The following is a 23,417-nucleotide window of genomic DNA, read 5'->3' on the forward strand; positions in this document are numbered from 1 at the left end:
TTCTGTTTTAACTGTAATGTACCTGAGAGCTATAGGATTTCTACTTCCTATATCATGTAAGGGAAGAGCAAAAACTCAACTGAAGTGACCCTGAAATTGTTTAAGACAAAAATTACACAAGTGTTTTACTCATTTTGACAAGCGATATGTTCTACCTTCACTCCAGTTATATTCTCTAGCCAAAAAACACTGAGTAGAAAATCTTGATAGTTGCTCAAAAGAAAAAAAAGAAACACAGTGGTATCCTATTTGTGCCTCCATATCAAAACCACAGAGATACCAAAATAGCCTTAATATCTGCTGCAATTTTAACAAATTTAACAAAGTCCCTCTGTAAACACATTGTTGGAGCCTCCTTTTCTGGTTTCAACCAAGGTTAACTTTGGCCTTCCAAAGGCTCCAAGTATCAATAATGCAGACCTGGCAGCCTTGAAGCAAAATTCTGAAGTCAGCCATCACATATTTAGGATTAATATAAGACCTGACATTTCATCATCCCTGCAAGTTTAACTAAGATTCCTTAGCAAGACAGTAGAAAACTCAGTGGCAACCAGATGACCTTTCGCACCAGGTGAAATAAATTTTGCCATGTGAATTTATTTCCCAATAAAGCAGAGACCACATCACAAAAGTATGGTGTTTCACCATAAAGTACAGAAAGAAACTCCAAGTTTAGAGGCATACAGACTGAAATTCAAGCTACCTTTCAGCTTCAAGCCCAGAGAGTCATGTGTTAAGGCTACAACGTCCCATGCCTCAGACATCTGTCCCTTACCTTCTCTTAAGCAGTCAGAACCAGGACGCCCATGTTGAAGAGGACCACCACAGCCACCACCTCCCCCTACACAGTTAGGGGGGAGCATTCCTCGAGAAGGAGCTCATTGATCGATTTCAAAGACAGGCTGGGCACACTAGATCCCAGCTGTAGTTAATCAGTGTCCACACTGCTAAGAGGTTGGGGGAAAGAAGCAAAGAGCACAAGGGCTCCTTCTCAGCCTTGCCTCTGTGAATCTCAGGGGATAGGTGGGGAGGAAAGGTGGACTTCCCCTGTCTGGCTGGTACATCCGACCTGCCTGAGCATTTATTTTAACACTAGGAGGCCAAATGGGTGTTCCTGTGCACAAGCGGATCTTATTTCCTCTGCATAAGATCTCCCATACACAATTGATCTAGCTTTGTTGGAGAGGGTTCCTGGGGAGAAGGCGGAGTTTACAACAGGGACAGAAAAGTTTTGCAAATCTTGACTATGAGAGAATGAAGATGAACGAGGTGAAAGGAGGATAATGAAGAAGGTGGGGAGGGCAATTATTTTAATTTCCAAAAAGGTTAACTGGAGGAAAGTACTGAGTAACCCACCCCCACCTCCAACTGTACAAGAATGTTGAAAGCAATTAAGCCGTGCTTTTGCCCCGTCTCCCTTCAAGACAGTAAAACCTGGGATGGCTGGACTAGGTTAATGGCAATTCCCTTTACTGGGCTGATAAAACTTAATTTTGCCAAAATAATTAATTCCTTTAAAACAAAGTTGGCTCCTCTGCTCCCCAAACAATTTCAGATTCCAAAACCTTGCTCTTTGGACTGAAAACGAACAATACTACGCAAAAATATTCCCAATGTCGGGGGGGGGGGGGGCGGTGATTCACAGGCTAGCATTTGTTCACGTAAGAAAAACTCAACTCTGTCAAACTCATCAATCGAAAAGCAGAGTATCACCCCAAATCATTCGAGCCACCATTCTCCCTCCCACCCCGGCCTCCTGATTCAAGTAAAACATTCAGATCAATCCAATAAGATCATCCCCATCTGCTCCCCTCTCCCCAATAACAGCATGCATTACAAGGACCCTTGTGCACGAATGCGTAAGTGTGCATTTATAATCGATGTGCTAATTAGAAAGCCTCACTTCAGTCCCTGGTTGGCTGAGCCGCCCCAGCGGGCTTTTCGCGCGGCGGTCACTTGGGCTGTTCCACAATAGGGATGAGGAACACATGGTTGTGTCCAGTGCATCAGAGAGGAACCCACTGCAGTGATCACCGCCCCCGCCCCCCTTCCCGGCGCCACAGCCGGCCCAGCAGTCCGTGGCTCTTCACCCTGCCCATCCCAGGTCCCCTGGTTGTTTTTAAAGACCTCCCGCGGCCCCGCCGCCCCCGCTGCCCACGCAGACAGGGGCGCCCGCGACCCCGCGCCGCAGTGCGCGCACGCTGCGGCGGCGTTGGCGGAGAGCTGCGACCGCGCGGCCGCCGTGCTCACCCCCGCGTCCGGAGCTGGCTGCTGGCGGCTCTCAGCGGCGCCGGGGCTCCCGGCTCGGCTCCTGCAGCGTCTCGGGCCAGGCCCCCTCCCGGAGCAGGTCCTGCAGCAGCCGCTCTCCGCACCCCACCAGCCCGGCGGCAGAGGCAGCAGCTATAGCCGCACTGCCCCTCTTCATACTTCTCTGATGGCTCCTCTTGGTGCTGTTTGGGAAAACGATTTTTCCCCCTGCCAGAAACAGATTTCCTACATTTCATCAGTCCACATAGACCGAGCGGAAGTAAAATGCTTACTTTTTCTGGTGGACGGCAAACGCAATTGACACTGATTTACCCTTCAAACGGGGAGAGATTGTATTACAAGCCCTTGGCAGCAATTCCGAGGTTAGGGCCAAGCTCCAGCCCCCTCCTTGACCCCCAAACACTAACCTAAGAGGGAAAAGGCCGGGGGTGGGGAGGGGATCATATTTAACTCCAGGGTTTTAACAGAGTCAATGGCTTTAGCACAATATTAAAATGGGGTGTTGGAAAAGTTTTGCTTTCCTGGCCAGTGATTTTGCACACTCAGAAGCATGAGCTTTCCAGTAACTTCGGCCACTTTTCGTTCCAAATTGAACAACTTGATTTCTTACACTTCTCCTTAAATATCATATTTTAGAAGAGGCTACACTTAGGGCTGTTTTCGCTTTACAAAAGGAAACACAATTCCACCCTTCCTTCTCTCAGCCTCAGCTCAGCATTATGTTGAATGTCACAGACAATTTTCTCCAACTGTTGTTTATTAGTACTTGTAGTCTGAGATGAAACGTCTTGCCAGGAACTGGACAGATGTTCCAAGTCTCTGCTTCACCGCTAATATATAGGTGACCTCGTGCTGATTGTCCTAATCCCTTCAGGTCACCGCTTTCCATGGGGTGTAGACTGGAAATACTACACTTGGTAGTTGTTTGCTTTCATGGTCATCAGTTTCACGTTCATCTCCATCCCATGCCTCCGATGGCGGTGGCGCAGGTATTCTGATCCTCCCATGGATACGGTTTTTTTAAGTTGTGATTAACTACTCCCACTCCATCCTCCCCCCACCCCACCCCCAAGAAGAAACTACCTATAGATCGACAATAGCGAAATGATGTGTATAATTTTAGATATAATTAAAGAATGCGTGTTACCTTCACTGCCGCTTTCATCTGGAAGTGGTTATTTGCTCCAAACATCTAGACATTGCACGGGGTATTTGCTTGTAGCAACATGAAAATGAAGAAGGGGACAGGACAGAGTGAAAAGTTTGGCAGCACTGACCCTCAAGTTTTTTATGCTCATTCAGTTGGGTGTTGCAGCTGTCAAGGGTGTATTCCTCCTTGGCTCCCCAGAAGAAGAAGAAAGAAAAGAAGCCACCTCATTTTAAGGAGAAACAGCATTAATAAAAGGCCTACATTACTGGTTTAATATATATAAATATCAGCGAATCATACAGAACAGATTATTCATGAATTTGAGGAAACGATTCTGAATAATAAAAACCATCAAAAAGTAACCATATCTGAGTATTCCTAGAGCCCTAACAAAATATTTTGAGTTTCTGAACTTGTATAATTTGAGTAAAAAGTCAAAGATTCTTGATAATTTTTCATGATCCAGCATCATCAGCCAATGACCAATAATTTAAGTATCTTCAGTGGAGAGAGTTCAAAACATCTAACACCTTTAATTTTGAAAACCTTCTATTTTTCTCCAGATGTAAATATTCTTGTTACATTGTTCCATATTGATGTTACAAAAAGTAAAGTGTAAAGTAATGTTTTTGTTGGTTCAGGAATAATGTAAAATCCATTTTGGGAAAATGAGGAGGCTTACACAGGCCCTGGGAAAGCATCATCGTTCAAATTACTCGCTCCAATGCCCCTTCCTTCCAGGAAGTTTTAGTTATGAATTATGCATCAGATTCTGTCTTTTTAGAAGAGGCAAAAAGGGAAATGCTAGGAGAAATATGCACTTTTCTCCCTTAACATCTGAGAGTTGTGCTGAATATCTTTTGGTAACAAAGGAGAAGTAATACAAAAGATTTCTGAAGAGGCATCAAAATATTGTTTTTATTTAATTTTTTCAGAATTTGTAACAATGCCCATTTGATTTTTATTTTGTATTGTTCAAAATCAAATTTCTATTTATGTACTCCAATCAGTCACTAATATATTTGTTCGATAATCTTTTTGTCCAAGAATGTTCTTACTCTGGTCTCTCTCAACCTAAACACGTTAATCTTAGGGAATCATGGTCCAACCTACCTTTTCTGGACCAATATGAAGGTAATGGAAGCAAATGCCTCACCTACTGAGATGAAAAATGTCAAAATACATTCTTGAAACTTGACAGCATATAAAAGAGAAGCCAAACCAGATTTAAAGAAAATATAGTTTAGTTTTTTCTTTTTATCACTTAAATATTAAAGTTTAAAGGAATTTAATATTGAAAGTTTCAAAGTTACTCTGTGTTTGGGGCATTCTACACCTTCAACATTGTCTCAAATATAAACTGCGCCTTTTCTTTCAAAAATATACATATCTTCTTATATTCTTATATTCCTAAGCAGCTTCAAAAGGGCTATTAATTATGGCACGTGATAGCCTTAGAAGTGAAAATTACAATAAGGAAAGCAGTATAAAAACCTGCCCTGGTGCCAGATAAATATATGAAGCAATGTTATAAGTGAAAACACTTATTTGCTTTTTATTGAAATACTTTGTCAGTGATATAAAATATGTTTATCTTCTATCTACCTTATTGGATCATAATATAGGCCTTGAACTGATATATATTGAAATATTTTAAAATGCCAAACAAAAGGGATTTTATAGGTCCTAGTATGGTAATTATGCATACTGTTAGGGGTAAAAAGTAAATGTTAATACTTTTCATCACCATTCATATATAACACTACAAAGAATAAATTAAATGAGAGAGATTTCATGTGAAAGTTCAAGGTTTACTCTCATTTTGATATGCAACTTAAAAACTCTATTTTTATTCTCAAAGGAAAACTTTAAAATTTATAAGTACAATACAACACTAGTATAGGTATCCGTTCCCTACTGTGTAAGACTCATATATTTTGCAAAATGTATGTTATATATGAGCATATGTCTTCTAATTTTTACACAGAGGAGAGATTACAAGCATTTCACGAAATACGCCATTTATCTCATCTAGTTTTAAATATCCTATGTAATATATCCTATTGTGTGAATTTTGGTTTTCATTAAATATTTTTGTGATTTGTTTCTAAATATTTTATAAATATCTCTGCCATTCTAATTGGAAAAAGGTCAAATTTAATATGAATGTCCTATATAAAATATTTTTATTTCAATAACCCTGTCTTTCTTTTGAACCACTGTTATCTCTAGCATCTGGAATACCATTGGACTTCTGGTAGGCACTCACTCAATAAATAATTGTTGAATGAATGATTATTAGAAAAATGCAGTCCCTTGGGAAGCTTCCTACTAATTGGTTATATTTCTTATATATTGTCTTTAATTTTGTAGTTTGGAACCCAGAATAGAAAAATAATGTTAAAATAACATTATAAATGATGGCTTAACTCCCAGGCTAGAATCATTTCATCTGGTAAAATGTAACTAGAGTTCAGTTAAACAGATGCTTGCCTATGTACCAGGCTTATAAATGAGGTCAGTCTGTGTCATTTGTCACTTCATTAAAAACCAAAGTTGATTTGGACTCAAGGTTTAATCATAACCAATATAATAGGAGTGCAGTGAAGAGCTCTAGAAAATATTATTAGTTCAGTGGTTTTCAAACTTTTTTTATTGTGACCCACAATATGCAATACCTTAAGGAAGATACACATGGAAACACATTCAGATACACAAGCAAAACATGTCTCAGAAAATAGTATTTACCTTCTGAAGTTCATGCACTCTGATATTTTTGTATTTGGCTTTCTTCTAGCCTTTTCTATGCCATTCAATTAAAAGAAATGCTGTTGGAGAACTGCTAAATTTATTTCAAACCCACAGTTTGAAAAAATCTGACTCTGAAAGTAAACTAAGAAGAAAATCAGTAAAAAAAATGAGGTAGGGTATCAATGAACAGATGGTTTCACTATAAAGTACAAAACAGATGCGCATATATGTTGTCTGCAGTAGACTTGACATGATGTAATATCACAACATCCCAAACATTGTATACCCTCACACCTCCCTGTCTTTGCTCATGCCGACTAGAACACTCTCTTACCTTTAACTTTCTCCTTCTGAATAAGTCAGATTCATTCTTCTAGCAATAGTTCAATAGTTATCTTCTCTGTAGTTCTCTTGATCTCCCTGGCAGAAATATGGCTCTGTCTCTTTTGCTCTGAGAATTTTCATTTATTTTATATCTCATTTATAATGTAGTATCACAGTTATTTTCTTATACATACACCTTCCTACTAAAACTGTGAGTCCTTAGAGTAGAAGGACTAAGTTACCCATCTTTCATATCAAGTCCTCAGTACAGTCCCAAACCTCAGGTCATTGAATGACTGAATAAGTAAATGAACCATACAACCACTGAATAACTAAAAGAGAAAAAGCAGGTATCACTGGGTGATGGGACAGATGCCTGAAGGAAGGAAGGACTGTGCCCATCAAAGGGGAACTGAATGGTAACCCCTCTGTAAGGACAGTGCCAGTTGATGATTTTGCACCCTTATTGAAAGAACAATTTACACTTAAATGAGATTTTACTGTCACATTTCTTAGGACTCTCTTGCAGGTAGACCTTGTTTCCACCATCCATTTATTTTTAAGAGCACCGATAATGACAAATTTAGGATTATTTTGTTGAAGGATGGAAAAACTTGCTGAAATTTCCATAATTGAAACTGTCACATATTTCATAAACACAGAATCTCTGACAACTGCTGATTTACACAAAGCATTTTGAGAAATAACTAAAATTCGTATTGTGGAAGGGTTCTTCTAGCAGCTAATTCTAGACCAGGTTGTGAGAGAGCACATCCAAAGTGACCGAATTGCACAGGAAAGGGTCAGAGTTAGTGGGGCTCCTCTCGGTGGAAGGAAATGCCATCACGCCGCTGGTACAATAGCCGCTTGGACTCCAGAGTCCTTTACCAAAAGGTTTCACCAGCCATTATCTCCACCAAAACTGTCAAGAAATAGACATATGAAATTGTAATAATAATAGTCACTGCAGTTAGCTTAATAATTAAAAGTCCAGATTTGGAAACAGACAAAAATCAGGGTCAACTTCTTCAGTTACTTGCTAAAAATTATGAGCAAATTAGTTAACCTCTCAAACTATCAGTTTCCGCATCTGTAAAGAGACAACAAAGTACATCTGAGCAGAGATCCAAAGGAAGTAAATGCACTACACAGATTCCTAAAGACCGTTTCAGACAAAGAAATGTCTAGTGTAAAGTCACTGAGGCAGGAAAATTTCAAAAATCAGTGTTCTAGGGAATCAAGGAGGCTCCTGCGGCAGAGAGAGGCTCCTGTGGGGGCAAGAGATAATGTCAGAGAGACGGGTTTGAGAAGAGAGGGTTCATTTCCCATAGAACTTTGTAAGTGTTTACAAGGTCTTTAAGAATTTGAGCAGAGGGGTGACATGATCACATTTAGAGTTTAAAACTGTCACTCTGACTCCTGGGTAGAGAATAGACTATAGGAAGACATGGGTGAGTGCAAGGAGAACAGGTCGGTGGCTATTATAATAATTCAGCTGAGAGGCGGTAGTGACTTGGATGAGAGTGAGTGCAATGGAGTTATGGTAAATAATTAGATTCTGCATATCTTTTATATGATTATTCTCTTCTTCAAACTTTTTTCTTTCCTCACATTATTTCTCCCTAGTCTATTCATTTTATAATGAAGCAGCTGAAGTATGTAAGCACCAAATTCTAGTCTAGAATACCTCACCCATGATATTGGTCACTATGATTTTTATTTTAAATTGTGATTTAAATTTTATCACTGATGGATGGATATGTAGGACGAGAGACAGATAAAGTGGGCCCTAAGATTTTTGGGGGGGGGTGTGTATAAATAATTACAGACACTATGCTGTCATTTACTGAAATGGTAAAAACTTAGGGAAGAAGTTGTTTTGTTTTGCCATATCTTGTCTTGAGAGAACTGGGTTTCCACTTTTACAAAAGTTAAGTTTGAGATGCCAATTTGGTATCCAATGGGAGCTATTGTATGATCAGTGGAGGCTAGGAATAGGGTGAATCAAAGATAATTGAGTCTTTTAAAAGCAAATCTTATGTGTGGACAAGTATTCCGTTGTCTCTATTCCTCCTCTTCTCACAAAGCCATCCATATTGTTTCAAGTTTCTCACCTCAGATATTGAGGAATTGCTGAATAATAATAGGAATACTGATAATCATTTCTAATTATTTACCTACCAGTTGTTGTATAACCCTGGGAGAGACTCAGTTCATTACTAAATTGTGAAATGAATTTAAATCCTACTTAAATGTATGCATAATAAATTTGGCTATGGGCCAAGACATGAGGCTCCCATCACTGGGCTCCCATGTTAGCGACAAAGCACTGGGGAGGCAGAGTGGGGAGAAACAGTGGGGTCGTGACCCTGCAGGTTAAGAAAAGAAAATAACCTCAGGAAGAACCTCCTGTTGGAAAGATAACCTTCTGTTTTTTCCCTCCCTGTTATTTTTTCTGTTCTTCTTTGCTGTCTTTATATTTAGAGTTTAATAGGCTCTTTCCTCGTCCTATATATATAATATAATATAATATATGTATATTTAATATGTATGTATTATATAATATATATACATATATACATATATATAACCCTTTTTTTCTTTCTGGTCCAGGAAAGCATAATATATTGGAGTTTGATTATTTGTTTATTTTTATGCTGTCTTGACCCAGTCTTGAGACCCTGAGTAGAGTCTTTTCCATTCTTCCTCTTAAGTAGCCACTAAGTCCATCCCTAAACACTCCCCTTATTGCTCTCTCACACTCTGATCTACTCTGCACCCACACTCACCCTAATTTCTTCAGGGTCACGTTTCAGACAGCTAGGGAGAGCTCCAATGCCTCGGGGGTTCCGCAAAATGAGTCAAATTAGTCACTTTCCAGGGAGACCCGGAAAACTAACTAAAAAAGCTACCTCGTTTCCCATATAGAAGTGCAGCTTGCTGTTACCCCGTCCCAGAGTGCAACCTTTTTTGTGGCTGCTCCTGGCAGTCTTTTGTCATTTGGAGCTATAACAGAGTTCTGGTTTTCTACTCTCCAAGTCTCAGTGTGTTGTGATGTGTGCTGCCCTGGAAAGAATCTTTAAATTTTATAAAACAGGAACAAAGCGGCAGTGGGGGGCGGGGGGCACCGGATTCTGTTTTTATCCTACTTCCCTTTCTTCCCTTTCTTCACACTTCTAGAATTCTCCTCCTCTTATATGATGACCAGAATCCCCCTGCTTCATTGTCCTTCTCTCTTACAATGTTCCTTCCTTCCCACTATCTCCTCTCTACAGAAATATCATAATCATACTTCCCTGTGCTCATGGAGTTCTGTGAGTTATCTCAAAATATTTTGTAAAAGTAAAAACTAAAGAAGAGATGTAAGTAAAAAGTATTAAAACTTTAACTGAGGAATAATGAAAATGTCCGGCATACAGTATAAAAACATGTAAGTGCTATAACACACACACACACAATCATGACAGACACCACCAGTGAGAGAGTAACAAGCATACCTTTGCATGATATCCTCTGTAACTTGAACTGCCTTTGACTATTTCCACCATCAGCAATTTTCTCTTGTTCATACATCTTATATCTTATGATCTTCAATTGTTAATATTGCTTTACCACTGGGTTGTGGATTTTACAAAGCATAAAGTTTACAGCTAGATGCATTTTAGGTGTTTTTCAATTGCAGTAGTTCTTTATAGTTTACCTGGGTTATACATTGTTCTTTTTTCTCCCAACATGTGCACACTTTCTTAACATTCATTCAATTTCTCCTTTATACAATTCTATTCTATTTTTTCTTTTTCTTACACTGATGCTCTTTGCTTCAACAGACATCCATTGTCAACGTTCTATGCCTTAGGCAGAGCTCCCTAATTGGTGTTACTGCCTGTCATGTGCTGTGTTAAGACTAGTGAGGTTACCCAGCTCCATTCATTAATGACATATGTTTCTGCAACTCATAAAGGGACTATGAAAAGTTTCAAGTTTCAGAAAATATAGCCAAGTTTAAGACCTAAAAATATAAGGGAAGGATCAGAAGACACAAGGCACATCAAATACTAGTGTGTGCTATTGTTTTTCACTTTGTAGAGATCATAGATGTGATTGAAATAAAAAGTTTTCCAATTTGTTTGAAAACATTTTTAGTTCTTTGTTCATGAATAAATTTGGCCTGCAGTTTTATTCAGACAATATAACACCACATAAAGATATTTTTTATTGTTTAGTAAATAAGAATATTTCTATGAAATAACAGGAAGAAAGTATGATCCAAGAAGCACAGGAAGTACAAAAATATACTGTGGACAAAATGTTTACTTAACATTCTTTCTCAGAATTTTAAATAATTTACAAAATCTCATATACTCAGCCTTAAATGTTGTACTAATTTTGCTAATTATATTGTAATATATAGCCTTAATAATTTGTGCTGGGCACATAGAAGGTAAGGAAATAAAGGTAGGCTCTGTACCAAGAATGTATATGATTTACATCTTATGGTTTGGGTTAATTTCTTTGCTGAGCGAGCAGAGGAGGCATTTATTAGGTCTGCCAGATCATACATTAATTTTTTCATTAAGGCAGAGTATAAAAATAGAACCACCAATTGTGTATGGGAATTATCCAGATGTCTTCATGAATAGAGATGCTAACTTTTTTTCCAAACCAAATTGGTGACTTCCACAATTTGAAGTTTATGATTTCAATGAGGTTCAGTAATTTTTGTCTCTGTTCTTGTTTTTCAATTTTGGAACTAAAGAGTAGATAAAGTCTCTGATAATGTTTTTGGAATGCTTCTTGCCATATCACAAACTTACCTCAGAATGGTTCCTATTTTTTTAACATTTAGAAAATATTTATTAAGTACCCAAGATGGATAATGCAAGAATACAAATATGAATTAAACACACTATGCCCCTTGAAGAATTTTCCATTGGTGAAGGAAAGAGAACTAGACTAATAAAGAGTGAAATAGTGCTGCAGATAGATACACACCATGGTCTACAGAAGGACAAAGAGATGCAAGACCAGCAGGGCACTGTGAATCAGGACAGGTGGCACAGGGGAGCGACACTTACAGGCTAAGGTAGGGGAATTGAACAGAGGCCTGGAGGTGTGAACGTGTCAGTCTTCAGGGAATGAGAGGCAGTCTGGAGCGGGTGGGGGTTCAGAGGATAGATGGTAATAGTGCCATTTTAGATGGCCGTGAGTGCCAAATTAAAACCTCTGGACTCTTAATAGTGTAACTCAAGATTCAATTAATTTTCTAATACAATTGGTTTTAATTTGTGTATAAGCATTGCATAACTACATATTATTTCTTGTGATGAAATTTCTCATTTTATAACCATGAGGGATAGTTATACTGTTCTGTGTTAGCCATAATTCTTTATAGTCTATATTTTAGTATCAAAATACAGATTCAGGGAGACTCTCCAGACTGGGTCATGCTGATGCAGACTCTACTTTATTTATTATCATATCCCTAGAACAAAATATGGCACATATAATGGGTTCAAAAGGTGTTAGTTGAAAAAGTGAATATTTTCCAAATGCATCTTGCTCGCTTCATTTTTTTCATTTTTTCCAGTCCTCAAAGCTGGAATATCTTTTTCATTCCTCTGTCTATCAATTCATACACACACATGCTTGCACACAGCACACACATACATGTGTCCTTTAATGCTAAAGAGAAAAATAACCATCTAATGTCAATTGTATATAGATGATGTACTAAATGCCTTGCAAACATGATTGTAATTGAGTCCTCATACCAACTTTATGACAAATACTACCTTCTCTTTTGGGATGAATGAAGAGACTTGGAAAAGCTAAGTAACTTGCCTGAGGTACACTTAAAACTACACTGGTAGTAATCCCAAGTCTTATTGTGTCCAAAATTTTGTTGTGCTCAACACTTAATGAAAACCAATCATGTATCAGTGATTATGCTAGGAATCAAAGGTACAAAGACTAGCCCCTCCCCTTTAGGAGCTTAAAATCTAATGAAAAGAAGTCTCACCGTCTAAGAAAGGACATATCCTTTCTATTCCATCATCTTGCATTCCTGCATGCTGTAAAGTACTGTAGAAAATATTGTTGACTTTTCAAATACCATTAAGACACAGTCATCCCACTCGAAAAGTTTAAGTTGGAGCTAAGATAAACATCCCCACTTGAAAATGCAATTAGCCTGTGGGTTCTTGCCTTTTTGTGGAGAAGGGACCCTGCACAGTGAACCTGGTATATTGAATTCTTACGGTAGCAATATGCCTAGCATGGTGAGGAATTCAGTAGGCTCATGTCATTAAACATTTGGGTCATAAAAAGAACCTAACTTGTCATAAAATGCAGTAAATAGTAAGTGACAAATTAACAATGCAACCACAAGTGTTTTAGGAATCTGGAAATGAAAGAGATTGCTTTCTGCTGGAGTTATTAGGAGAGACTCATGAAAAAGGTAGGATCTGATTTGGCTTTTATAGCATAGAAGGAAGTGTTTCATGAGAAGCAAAAGGGAAGACAATGGTTCCAGATGAACAGAGCATTGGGCACAAAAGAGTTGAGAAAGGAAAGAACAAGATTGTCTGGGATAGAAATAAGACTAGTTCAGTCAAGTTAAAGGTAAAGGGCATTTTTTAAGAAAACAGTATAAAATAAATCCTGTATACATTTCTGACTACTTTTGAGCTCCTATACTACACAAACGACATTAGCTAAGTTTTTCTCAGTGCTTTGTATACTTCAGAGCTGGTGAGTCTTATTTTGACCATACATAGAAAAAAGTGAATGAACAGAAAGAAAATAAAATTACTGAAAGACAGAAGGAAGGGAGGAGGGAAGGGAGGGAGGAAAGATATTTTAGAATTAGAAAGCAAATTTTGCAGTGAGCAAATGCTACCTAACTAAGTCAGCTACTATGGATGGTGTATGAAGAAGGTTTTTGAATTCTGGATCAACTTCCAAAAGAGGCACCATTCACAAACAATTTAATATAGTCAAATGTCTTATGAATCTGTTTCCAAAATACCCCACCTTTCTCAAAATAGCTTTTTCTTCTGGCAGTTTCAATTGCCTATTTCCTTTAATGCTATGTTGGAAGTCCTTCTAATTTCCTACCATCTGGGCATCAGATTAAGATTCATAGTTTATGTTCTTCAACTATATACATAATGAGGCTACAAAATTCAAGAACATACAGATTTCAAGTTGAAAATACTTGGACTGCTAGAACCTGAGAGCTACATTAAGTGTACCCTAAGGTCTCAAAAGTAGAGAAGAATAAGGGAAAATCTTGCAGCTGGTATAGGCAATAAAATGTAAATTGATTTTTAAACTGCACTGTAGAGATATTCAGTCATCCTGTTAAAATTAAGCCATTTTTTTCTTTTTACTAAAATCTATAGACAAACTAATTAAAATCATCACATTAAACAGGTAGAGAAGAACATGGTGTTCACTTGAATCATTTCTTGTTATGCAGGATGGCCGTTATCAATTAATATTATCATGGTTGGGCAGAGAAGAACACAAATTGTTTACTACTAAATGAATAAAATCAAATAAATATTGTTTTTTACAACCAAGAACACCAAAGAGGGAAACTTTATTTGAACTGGAAAAAGTTAAGAATATTATACTTACAAATTATAATTTTACTAACAAAAATACTTACTGTGAAATTTGACATTATTTGCTTAAAACTATATTGTTGATTGCAATCCTTAATTTTGTAATATTTTAATAACATTATTCTTTAGGAAAATATTTCTCTGAAAATATTTTCAGTATTCCCCACTGTATAATCAAATTTACTGCTACATTTTAAAAAATTCTTGCCTTTATTTTTATCACTACGCCCCTCCTTCTACATTACTTAGTAATTTTGTCTTTCTCTGAACCCTTGGCCACTTTCTAACATGCTGAATTGGCCACAGAACACTGAAAAGTCTTCAAATGGATCCAGGTACCTAACCTCCTGGTAACAGAGACATTGCTTGGTGCATACATCTCTTCCTCTATGTACAGTATCAATAAAGCAAATGAATATCAAAATTATATAAACTAAAGGAAAGGTGAAGACACACCATATTCTAAAATAACACAAAATAGGGGCTTTTGCCCATTTGGATCAGTTTAAATAACAATATGCAAACTATTAGAAAATTATAAGTAATCCACTCAAAACAATAAAGGGGAAAGAAATATTTGATTCTGGCACATTTGCTTCAAACACCTCTCTCCCTTTACAGTGTTCCCCTCAAATCTGATGGAATATTCCTTTTAAAGTTTCTTTATACTTAAAATTTGGTAACGAATTGGTAACAAACATTACCAGACAGAATTTTTACATTCAAATAAAAGGTCTCTGTGATATTGCGAATTTTGTTTTAATCACTTATCTGGCTTATTTCAGCCAGTTTATTTTGAAACGCTAGGAATCTTTGGGAATAACAGTCCTTGACATTAATGACATTAACAGACTAGCCCAATCTAAGAACTCAGATTAGGTCTGGAAGTTATTAAAACATGAGTTTCTTGATAACTTTTCCACAATATTTGCCACTCTGCAAGAGAATATTAATAAGGAAAATTAGATTCATGTATTATTATCTTTTTAAGGAAAACTTAAAATAAACTTATATGTCTATATTTGTATTACACATGCATAGTTTTCTTTGCTTTCCATTTCTTTAGCTTTAGTTTTTTATATATTAATTCTCTTAGGACATTTCTGGTTATATGTCTGGAAATTTCAGCCATCCAGAAAAAAAGGTCGAGAAATAATGAAAAAAATGTGCTGAAAGAATTCACATAAAAGTTTTGGAGACTTGAAAATGGGAACAACAGACACTTAAAACATTATTGAACCAGAAAAAAAGCTTTTGCTGGCAGGTACTTATATAGCAATATACTGATAACTGTGGAATAAAAATGAAGGCATCCAGACACTATTACAGAGTTCTCCTCCATGAAATCAAACTTCTAATTCAAAGGAAAAGAGAGATCTTGATTCATATTTTTTTTTCTTTCTGGTTTGGACATTAGGGAAAAAAATCACCAATTGTAAAAGAAAAATGAAATCTTAAACATAAGTGTAGTTCAATTATTTAATTCAAGTATCTTCTTAAGAATATCATCCCATTACTTCTTTGCAAATACATACATATACACAGAGGAGTGTGTATAATCTGTGTATTAACATATAGCCTCAGAAGCATTATTATTTATTCAGTTTATGTCAGTATGAATTTCATTATTGTCTCTTACTTAGAGTTTTTCTCCACAAAACTGGTGTTTAAGCAGTGAAAAATATATAAATGATAAAACTCATAGTAACTTTTTACACTAGGATCCATTCAAATATTGAGGTAGTTTCTGAATATTAGCAATTTAAGAGATATCAAGTTAAATACTCAGACTGAGGGAATTGAATTGGATATTATTTAAGGAAGGAAAGAAATTCTTATTTAAATTATTTATTTTACATAATTCAATCCATGCTTTTAATAACTCAACTTTCATGCGGTCAGTATGTCTTCTGGAGGTACCATAGTATTCACTAATTATGTGTTTTATTATGTAATATGCTAATCCAGGGGATCCTAAAAAGTGTGAGGAAAGAAAGAGAGTAGTCTGGAATTAAGAAAACAAGTACATAGAATTTCTGCCGAGCTATGTTTTGTTATGAGTTTTTAATTCTTTTTCCCAATTACTGACATCAGTCAAAATCAATACCAACTCCTGTTCCATTCCAAAAGATATTTTTCCCAATCAGTTAAATTAGAATGTGCAATTATTTTGAGTTTCCTCTCCATCATCTACGGATTCTTCTTCAGAAGAAATTTTCAAGTCTGAGTACCACTCTCTACTAACCCTCCTTAATATTTCCTCAGCCGCTTCCTTAGTATAACTGTCATTTTGTGCACCTGGACTATTGCAGTATTTTTCTAGCGGATCTCCATCTCTAGCCATTTGTCCCAGTTGGCTACAATCAATTTTCTACATTGCTCTAGAACAGAGATTATCATGTCATTCTGGTGCTCCAAAATTTTCAAGGGCATCCAAGTGTCCGAGTGTCAATTCAACCCAGACCCTATTCCTTAGGACAGCATCCCCAAATCTTCACAATCTGGGTCCTTCTACAAACACTTCTACCATTTCCCACACTAAACAGGAGATTTTCAGAAGGGTCCAGCACAAATAACACCCACTTTTTATTACAAAATGATAAGCATGTGAGTCTGTAACATAACAATATCACACTCAAGCACACCATATAACATTTTAGGGGAAATGTTCCAATTAAAACTATAAATTATTACACCCGTATTATTACCCTACCAACCACACTCAAGCACGTATTACTTCTGCCAGACCCCGTATACATATATATTTCCACACACATATATGTTCTAAAGCATGTGTCTAAAATAATTGCGAACTTTTTAATTTTTCCAAGAAAACACAAAATGGCCACTGAATATCACCATTACTTTATATTTTTCAACTTAGTTACATTTATGAAAACATTTTATACTATTCTTTCATATACATTTTTTTATGCATCAGTAACAATGATGACCGTCACAGGTTGGCAAGAGTGTATGATAATGATAGGGATTTGGTAATCACTGCCCTAGACTACTCAGTGTTCCCTAAACACATACTGATTAATAACATTATGATTCACAGACTTGTATTAATTATAAGAACAGCTGAAAACTAAGAAAAATTTTTTCAATCAAGGTCATGGCAGGAAACAGGTACAGACAGCAGGGATTTAGAAAATTAATAGAGCAATATTTACAGAAATGTGGCCAGAGTTAAGGCACCATCAGGACATCCAGGGATTGGCAACAATAACAATTCCCTAGAGCTGCAGGGAGTAGTAATGTGTCTATCAGAAGCTCAGGGAGGCCTCTCAGAACGTTTAAGAGGAAGAAACCGCAAAAGCCACGATGCCTTAGCAGAGAAAGAAAAACCCTACATCTCCCTTCTGCTTATGATTACTTACCAGTGCCTCTCATTGGTCAATTCAGCAACAAGCCAAGCAAGCCAAAGGGCCAGGGGAAAAGGCTGACACAGTCAACAAGGATCAGAACCGCCCTCTCCACAGAGCAGGGGAAAGAAGAGACAAATGGATGGAGTGATATAGGAAGGACAAATGGAGAATAACTAGCCAACTAACTTTCTCCCTGTCCTATTTTGAATCATATTGCCCTTTCTTTTGCTCCCTTTCCTTAGCTTATTGTGTCAGAATGCTTATGTTAGAGCTGTGCTTTCCAACCTTTTTCCACTTTAAGACATATGTGAGTCAACCAATAAGGATTTGAGAGACATGTATAGAAGACTTGGTGACTACCAATTTGTACTTACTTCTTAATTCCTTCATCCTTTTCACCCAGTCACCCAATCCCTCTTCCTCTGTCAACCATCAGTCAGTTCTCTATGAGCCTGTTTCTATTTTATTTGTTCTTTTATTTTGTTCTTTAGATTCCACATATAAGTAAAATCTTATGGTATTTGTCTTTCTTTGACTTATTTCCCTTAGCATAATACTCTTTAGCATGCTGTTGCAAATGGTGAGAGGTTTTTTTTCATGGTCGAGTATTATTCCATTGTATACACATAACACTTTTTTATTCATTTTTTTATAGTCAATAATGTTGTAACAATTATATACGATGCCAGGTGGGTGCTGGAATTATTGGAGGGAACACATGGTAAAGTATATGATTGTGTAATCACTATTTTTTACACCTGAAACTAATACAAAATAACATTGAGTGTGAACTGTAATTGAAAAATAAAATTTAAATTATAAAAAAGACAAGGTGCCTTGGCTGGTGTGGCTCAGTGCATTGAGTGTTGGCCTGCAAACCAAAGGGTCACTAGTTCGATTCCCAGTCAGAGCACATGACTGGGTTTCATGCAAGTTCTCTAGTAGGAGGCGTGTGAGAGGCAACCACACATTGATTTTTCTCTCCCTCTTTTTCTCCCTCCCTTACCCTCTCTCTAAAAATAAATAAATAAAATCTTTAAAAAATAAGACTTGGTGAAAAAAGGTTTTGTATGATAATATGAATAGAGATTATTCTACATATTAAATTTATATGAAACTTCCCAACATTTAAAACTGAAATTTTTTAATAGAAATATTAAGCTTGCTGCCATGAATTTTTAAAATATCTTTTTATGTTAGAAATGGTCAATCACAATTTCTGATCAAGGCTTTAACAAAGTTCTCTTCATATTCTTGAGAGTTACTACTGAGGAAATAATATTTAAAACCATTTTATAGCCATTTAAAATTTACATGCCAATAAGATTATAATTTTAAAAAGCTCTTTTCTTTCCTTATAAAGGTAATATAATGTTAAATATTATTATGATGCAACTTCACTTCAAATTCAAAGAAAATTTTCACATCAAGTATTTAAAGTGTTTCATAAAGTTTTAATTTTCAGGATACACATGCATTGTTGGAGCAGTCCTTCTGCTGCTCGCTTTGATGCCACTTAAAGCCACATCCACTGCAACTGAAAAAGAGGATCTCAAATTTGTGAAAACAGAGGTTCGGAGCCACCATCTAGACCTGTGCCCACGGGAGACCCCATTTTTTAACCTCTCCTCCAATACCTTTCTCTGAACTCACTAGGACTACGCCCTGTCTGTCTTGGACATCTGGAACTCTTCCATTAACTTTTTGGGTTTCCTGTCCATGATAAATTACAGTGTATACTCACTCTGGACATTGAATAGATGTCCAGGTGGTAAAGCATATCCAAAGAAGGACCAAAGAGTAGATTGTCAGAACTCTCTTTGTCTCTGTAATGACTCTAGCCACTGGGCCTCACTCATATGCCCCCAAGGCCAAAGGCGATCAATATCTCAAGCATGTAATTGTAACCCCTTCTGCTATATGCTGACTGGGAAGCTTAAGACTCAGAGAAATATTTGCTTAGTTCCAATCAGTTAGCTTTCTTCAACCAATTCTTAAGGTAGGAAAGGTAAACATAGCGTGTTTTTCCTATCTGTATATAAACAATATTTTTGAGATTTGGTGTGACGTTCTACAGTCCCATCAGAAACTAGTTGTAATAAACATAAGATGCAAGACAAGACCATTTGTTCCTGGAGAATTAATTGGTAGATTTCCCTAAACATGCCTAAAGTCCTGTATTTATTACAATTCAGCTGATGGTTTTCTTACTTTTATAAGGGAAAAAAGTAAAATAAAATTTTGATTTAACTGAAGTAAATACCATTAAAATCTATATTCTCCTTCCTCAGAAATATAGATTGCACTGTCACAAAAAAAAAGGCATATATGTTTGCAAATTTTCTAACACAAATCTGTCTTCAAAAGTCATGTCAACGTGCTATCTGTTGCTGCTGCTAAAAGATATAAAGAGATCCTACCCTAACTGTAAGAGAGAGGTCTGGCCACATCTCCGGGCAGAAGGGAAGCGCGCTCAAGGAGGGCTGGGAAGTGCCTAGCGGTGGATTGAAATCACAACTGCAACAATGTGACAGGCTTCCATACCCCTGGGCAGGGTAAACAACTAACTTGGCTCATTACACAGCTTGCACAGAGCTTGCACAGTATCTATATTGTGAGGTTGAACATGGCGACGCCCTGCTCCAGGCAGAGATGCTATGCGGGCTAATGCCTGTGGTGGGTGCCAATCGAGATTGGCTGGGAATTTGGACACTCCCACAGCTCATAGGATTTGGGGGCAGAAGGTTTTAAAGAGAGGGCGTGAGAGACTTGTTCCTTTTTTTTTTTTTCTTTGTGTTCCTCTCACTTGCATGGTTGGAAGCCAGCTTGCAGAGGCTGAGTCCCACGTGCAGGATGCATGCTTTGCCACTGGGAGGCCCGTGGGACACTGGCCCCACATCTCATGGCACAGGTGCCCGCGGCTTCCATTCTCTCGCTCTGAGACAGCTGCCCTGATGCGTGGGCGAGAATGTTCGTTGGCCCCAAGGGCAAGAGCCACGTTGGGCACTTGGGCCTCATAGGTGGAGACCCTTGCATGACCGATTGCAGTGATCTGGCAGTGCCTGGGAAATGGAGGAAGCTGCGGCAGGTCAATGGAGATGCCATCCCCACAAGGGTACACTTCAGAGGGAGAGAGAGAGAACCTGGAGCTGGAAAGATGGAGAACCATCTGTGTAGCAGCCTTGGGGCCCAGAAAGACATATAGGAATGAAGCAGGGTCTCTGGACACTGATTCTGGTCCTGGGGGTGCCTGGTTTCTTTCTGTGTTTTGCAGAAGAGAATGACTTGGAGCCTGGGAGCCCTCACCCCCCCCCCCAAATTGGGCACCGTGTTAATAAAAATCTTTTTCCTTCTCCACCAGTTATTGTGTTATGCTTGTGTATGGCGGCAGGTGGCCAAACCCCACTTTGTTCAGTAATATAACCTCTCTGTTGAATGAGGTAATGGAACAGGAATCACATGTAGTCATTGCCTATAATATTTGTCTTGAGAATAGTTTTAAAAAGGTCAAAACACTTTTCTTCCATGAAACAGATCCTGGAATAAGAGAAAAGCTCTCTATATCTCCCTTGCCTGAAGATGTGGAGTCCAGGTCTTCTTGTTTATAGAGAAAAATATTATTTCAAAAGCAGAGGGCTGAAATTAATATGTGAATATATATTGTTCAGAGTACTATAAAAGGACATCAGACCACTGTTTTCATTGGTGTCTAAGTTATATTGTCCTATAATTTTCAGTTTATTGTATATCTTAAAATAACCAACCATTTAGACCCAACCTAGAGTATGGAATCAACTTTATTTTTAAAATTTTAATAGTCCATTGAATAAGGTTGTATTTGAACCCTCTGAGGACCAGAAGTAAATATTGAGTAGCAGGCTGCATCTTTTGTTGATAAAGTTTTCTCAACCACTGTCCGTGACGATGTTAGTAGTTGCTCTTTTATATTTGGGAGCAGTGAAATATAGAGAAGACAAGAAGAAATGTATACTTCAGAGGCTTATATAATATTAGCAGCAACAACAATAGCCAATGTTTATGAAAGTATTTAAATGTACCACACAGGGTTCTAAAAGGCTTGTATTGGGTGCATTTAGCTAAAAGGAACAGAAAATTAAACTGAAACTGCCACCCCCTTGAACCCCCCCAAAAAACACACAGTTGAGACTATATAAGGTTATACTATAAAACAGGGCTAATTTGAGGGCGGACGTTTTTTTAAATTTATTAACTTTAGGGAGAAAAAGGAAGGTAGAGAAAAAACATCAACTTGTTGTTCCACCTATCCATGCTTTCACTGGTTGGTTCTTGTATGTGTCCTGACCCAGGATCAAACCCACAGCCTTGCCATATCAGGACAATGTTCTAACCAACTGAGCTACTAGGTAGGGCTGAGGGTTGTATATTCTAATGCACTCTTTGAGATTCTGAGCTTCTGTTGGCTCTGGAAAAGACATGGTTGTAGCAGGTTTGGGCTTCATATAAAAATATAACAACATCATGAGGAAGAAGCTATCTCTTAAGCGTGCCTGATGTTTAGCTTGTATGCACCTTCACAATCTATTCCAACCATCTCTTCATACTGGACAGACAGTGTTAATGCTCTACAGACTTTGAATAGTAAGCAAAGTATTCTTTGAATCATCTATGCCTACTTGATTGGAACTGATTCACTTGGCCATTTCTGAACAAATTTCTGCCATGAAAAAATGCTATATGTAGATTTCTAAATTAATAACCTAATTAAGAGAAAGACGGATTAAAATGATTGGCTCAAAATTATCAGGCCATACCTCCCTGAGCTCAGCTGGTGTCAGTATCCCAAATTGCATCATTATTATGCAAAGATGGTCGGGGTACTGGTAGAATGAATATTGAAAGAAAGCCATGATATCAAAAGTGGCATTTTACATTTATTATTTCATTTAATCTTCACCAGAACCCTGAGGTTGGCATTCTGTGAAAGCTCCTTTTTGTGATACCTAGTTGTGTGTGATGCTTAACCTCCATGCTTTGACTGATACCATATTTTAACAAAATCTCCTGACACGTGCTCTTCCATTCTTTCTCCTAATTTATTGTATTCCAGGAATTTAGAAATCATAACCAACATGTGGGAGGTTGGCACTGGTATTCATAGCACACAATATACACATTCATGTCCATGTACAGTGGTGTCCCTTATCTGAGTCAGATGCATCCAAGACCCCCAGTGGATGCCTAAAAACAGGAGTAGTATAATTCATATATATATACTGTTTTTTCCTATCCTTACATACTCATATAATAAAGTTTAATCCATACATTAGGCACAGTAAGAGATTAACAATAATAATAAAATGGAACAACTGTAATAACATATTGTAATAAAAGTTATGTTAATGTGGTCTCACCCTTCAAATACCTTATTTTACTGTACTCACCTTTCTTCCTGTGATGCTGTGAGATCATACAATGCCTATACCATAGGATGAATTGAGGTGAATGCCGTAACAACCTCGGCATGTGATTTTTTAAAGAATTTCCTTAGTGAGAACTTTCACCTATAACTTAAAGGAAGCACTTTACAGCTTCTCTTTGGTGTATCCAAGTTGGCATCATCCCTACTCTTGTACTTTGGGACCATTTTTAAGTAAAATAAGGGTGATTGGAACATAAGCACTGTGATACCTCGACGGTGGACCTGATAAGCAAGAAGGCTACAGTGACTAATGGGAGGGCAGTATATACAACACGGACAAAGGGTCGATACACAGCCCAGGTACGTCAGACCAGGACGGAGTGAGATTTCATTGTCCTACTCAGAATGGCATGCAGTCTAAATGTGTGAAATGTTTATTTATGCAATTTCCTGTTCACTATTTTCAGACCGTATTTCGCTGCGAGTAACTGAAACCAAGGAAAGCAAAACTACAGATAAGG

General features: G+C 37.5%; 1 protein-coding gene across 2 annotated transcripts in view; it reads right to left on the bottom strand.

Moving 5' to 3' along the window:
* The window catches only part of GAS2 (growth arrest specific 2), a 117,173-nt gene extending 114,663 nt beyond the window's left edge, over positions 1 to 2,510 (bottom strand). The window contains exon 1 of one of the 2 annotated variants that reach the window (XM_054585986.1): positions 2,251 to 2,510. The gene's annotated coding sequence lies outside the window, so the exon portion shown is untranslated. Of the gene's footprint in view, positions 1 to 775; positions 861 to 2,250 lie in introns of those variants that run through there. The other variant, XM_054585987.1, reaches the window with a different exon arrangement.
* Positions 2,511 to 23,417: the final 20,907 nt, after the last annotated feature.

The sequence above is a fragment of the Pteronotus mesoamericanus genome, unplaced genomic scaffold, assembly GCF_021234165.1.
Source record: "Pteronotus mesoamericanus isolate MK-2021 breed Mesoamerican mustached bat unplaced genomic scaffold, CSHL_Meso_final contig_90, whole genome shotgun sequence".
Taxonomy (NCBI): Eukaryota; Metazoa; Chordata; class Mammalia; order Chiroptera; family Mormoopidae; genus Pteronotus; species Pteronotus mesoamericanus.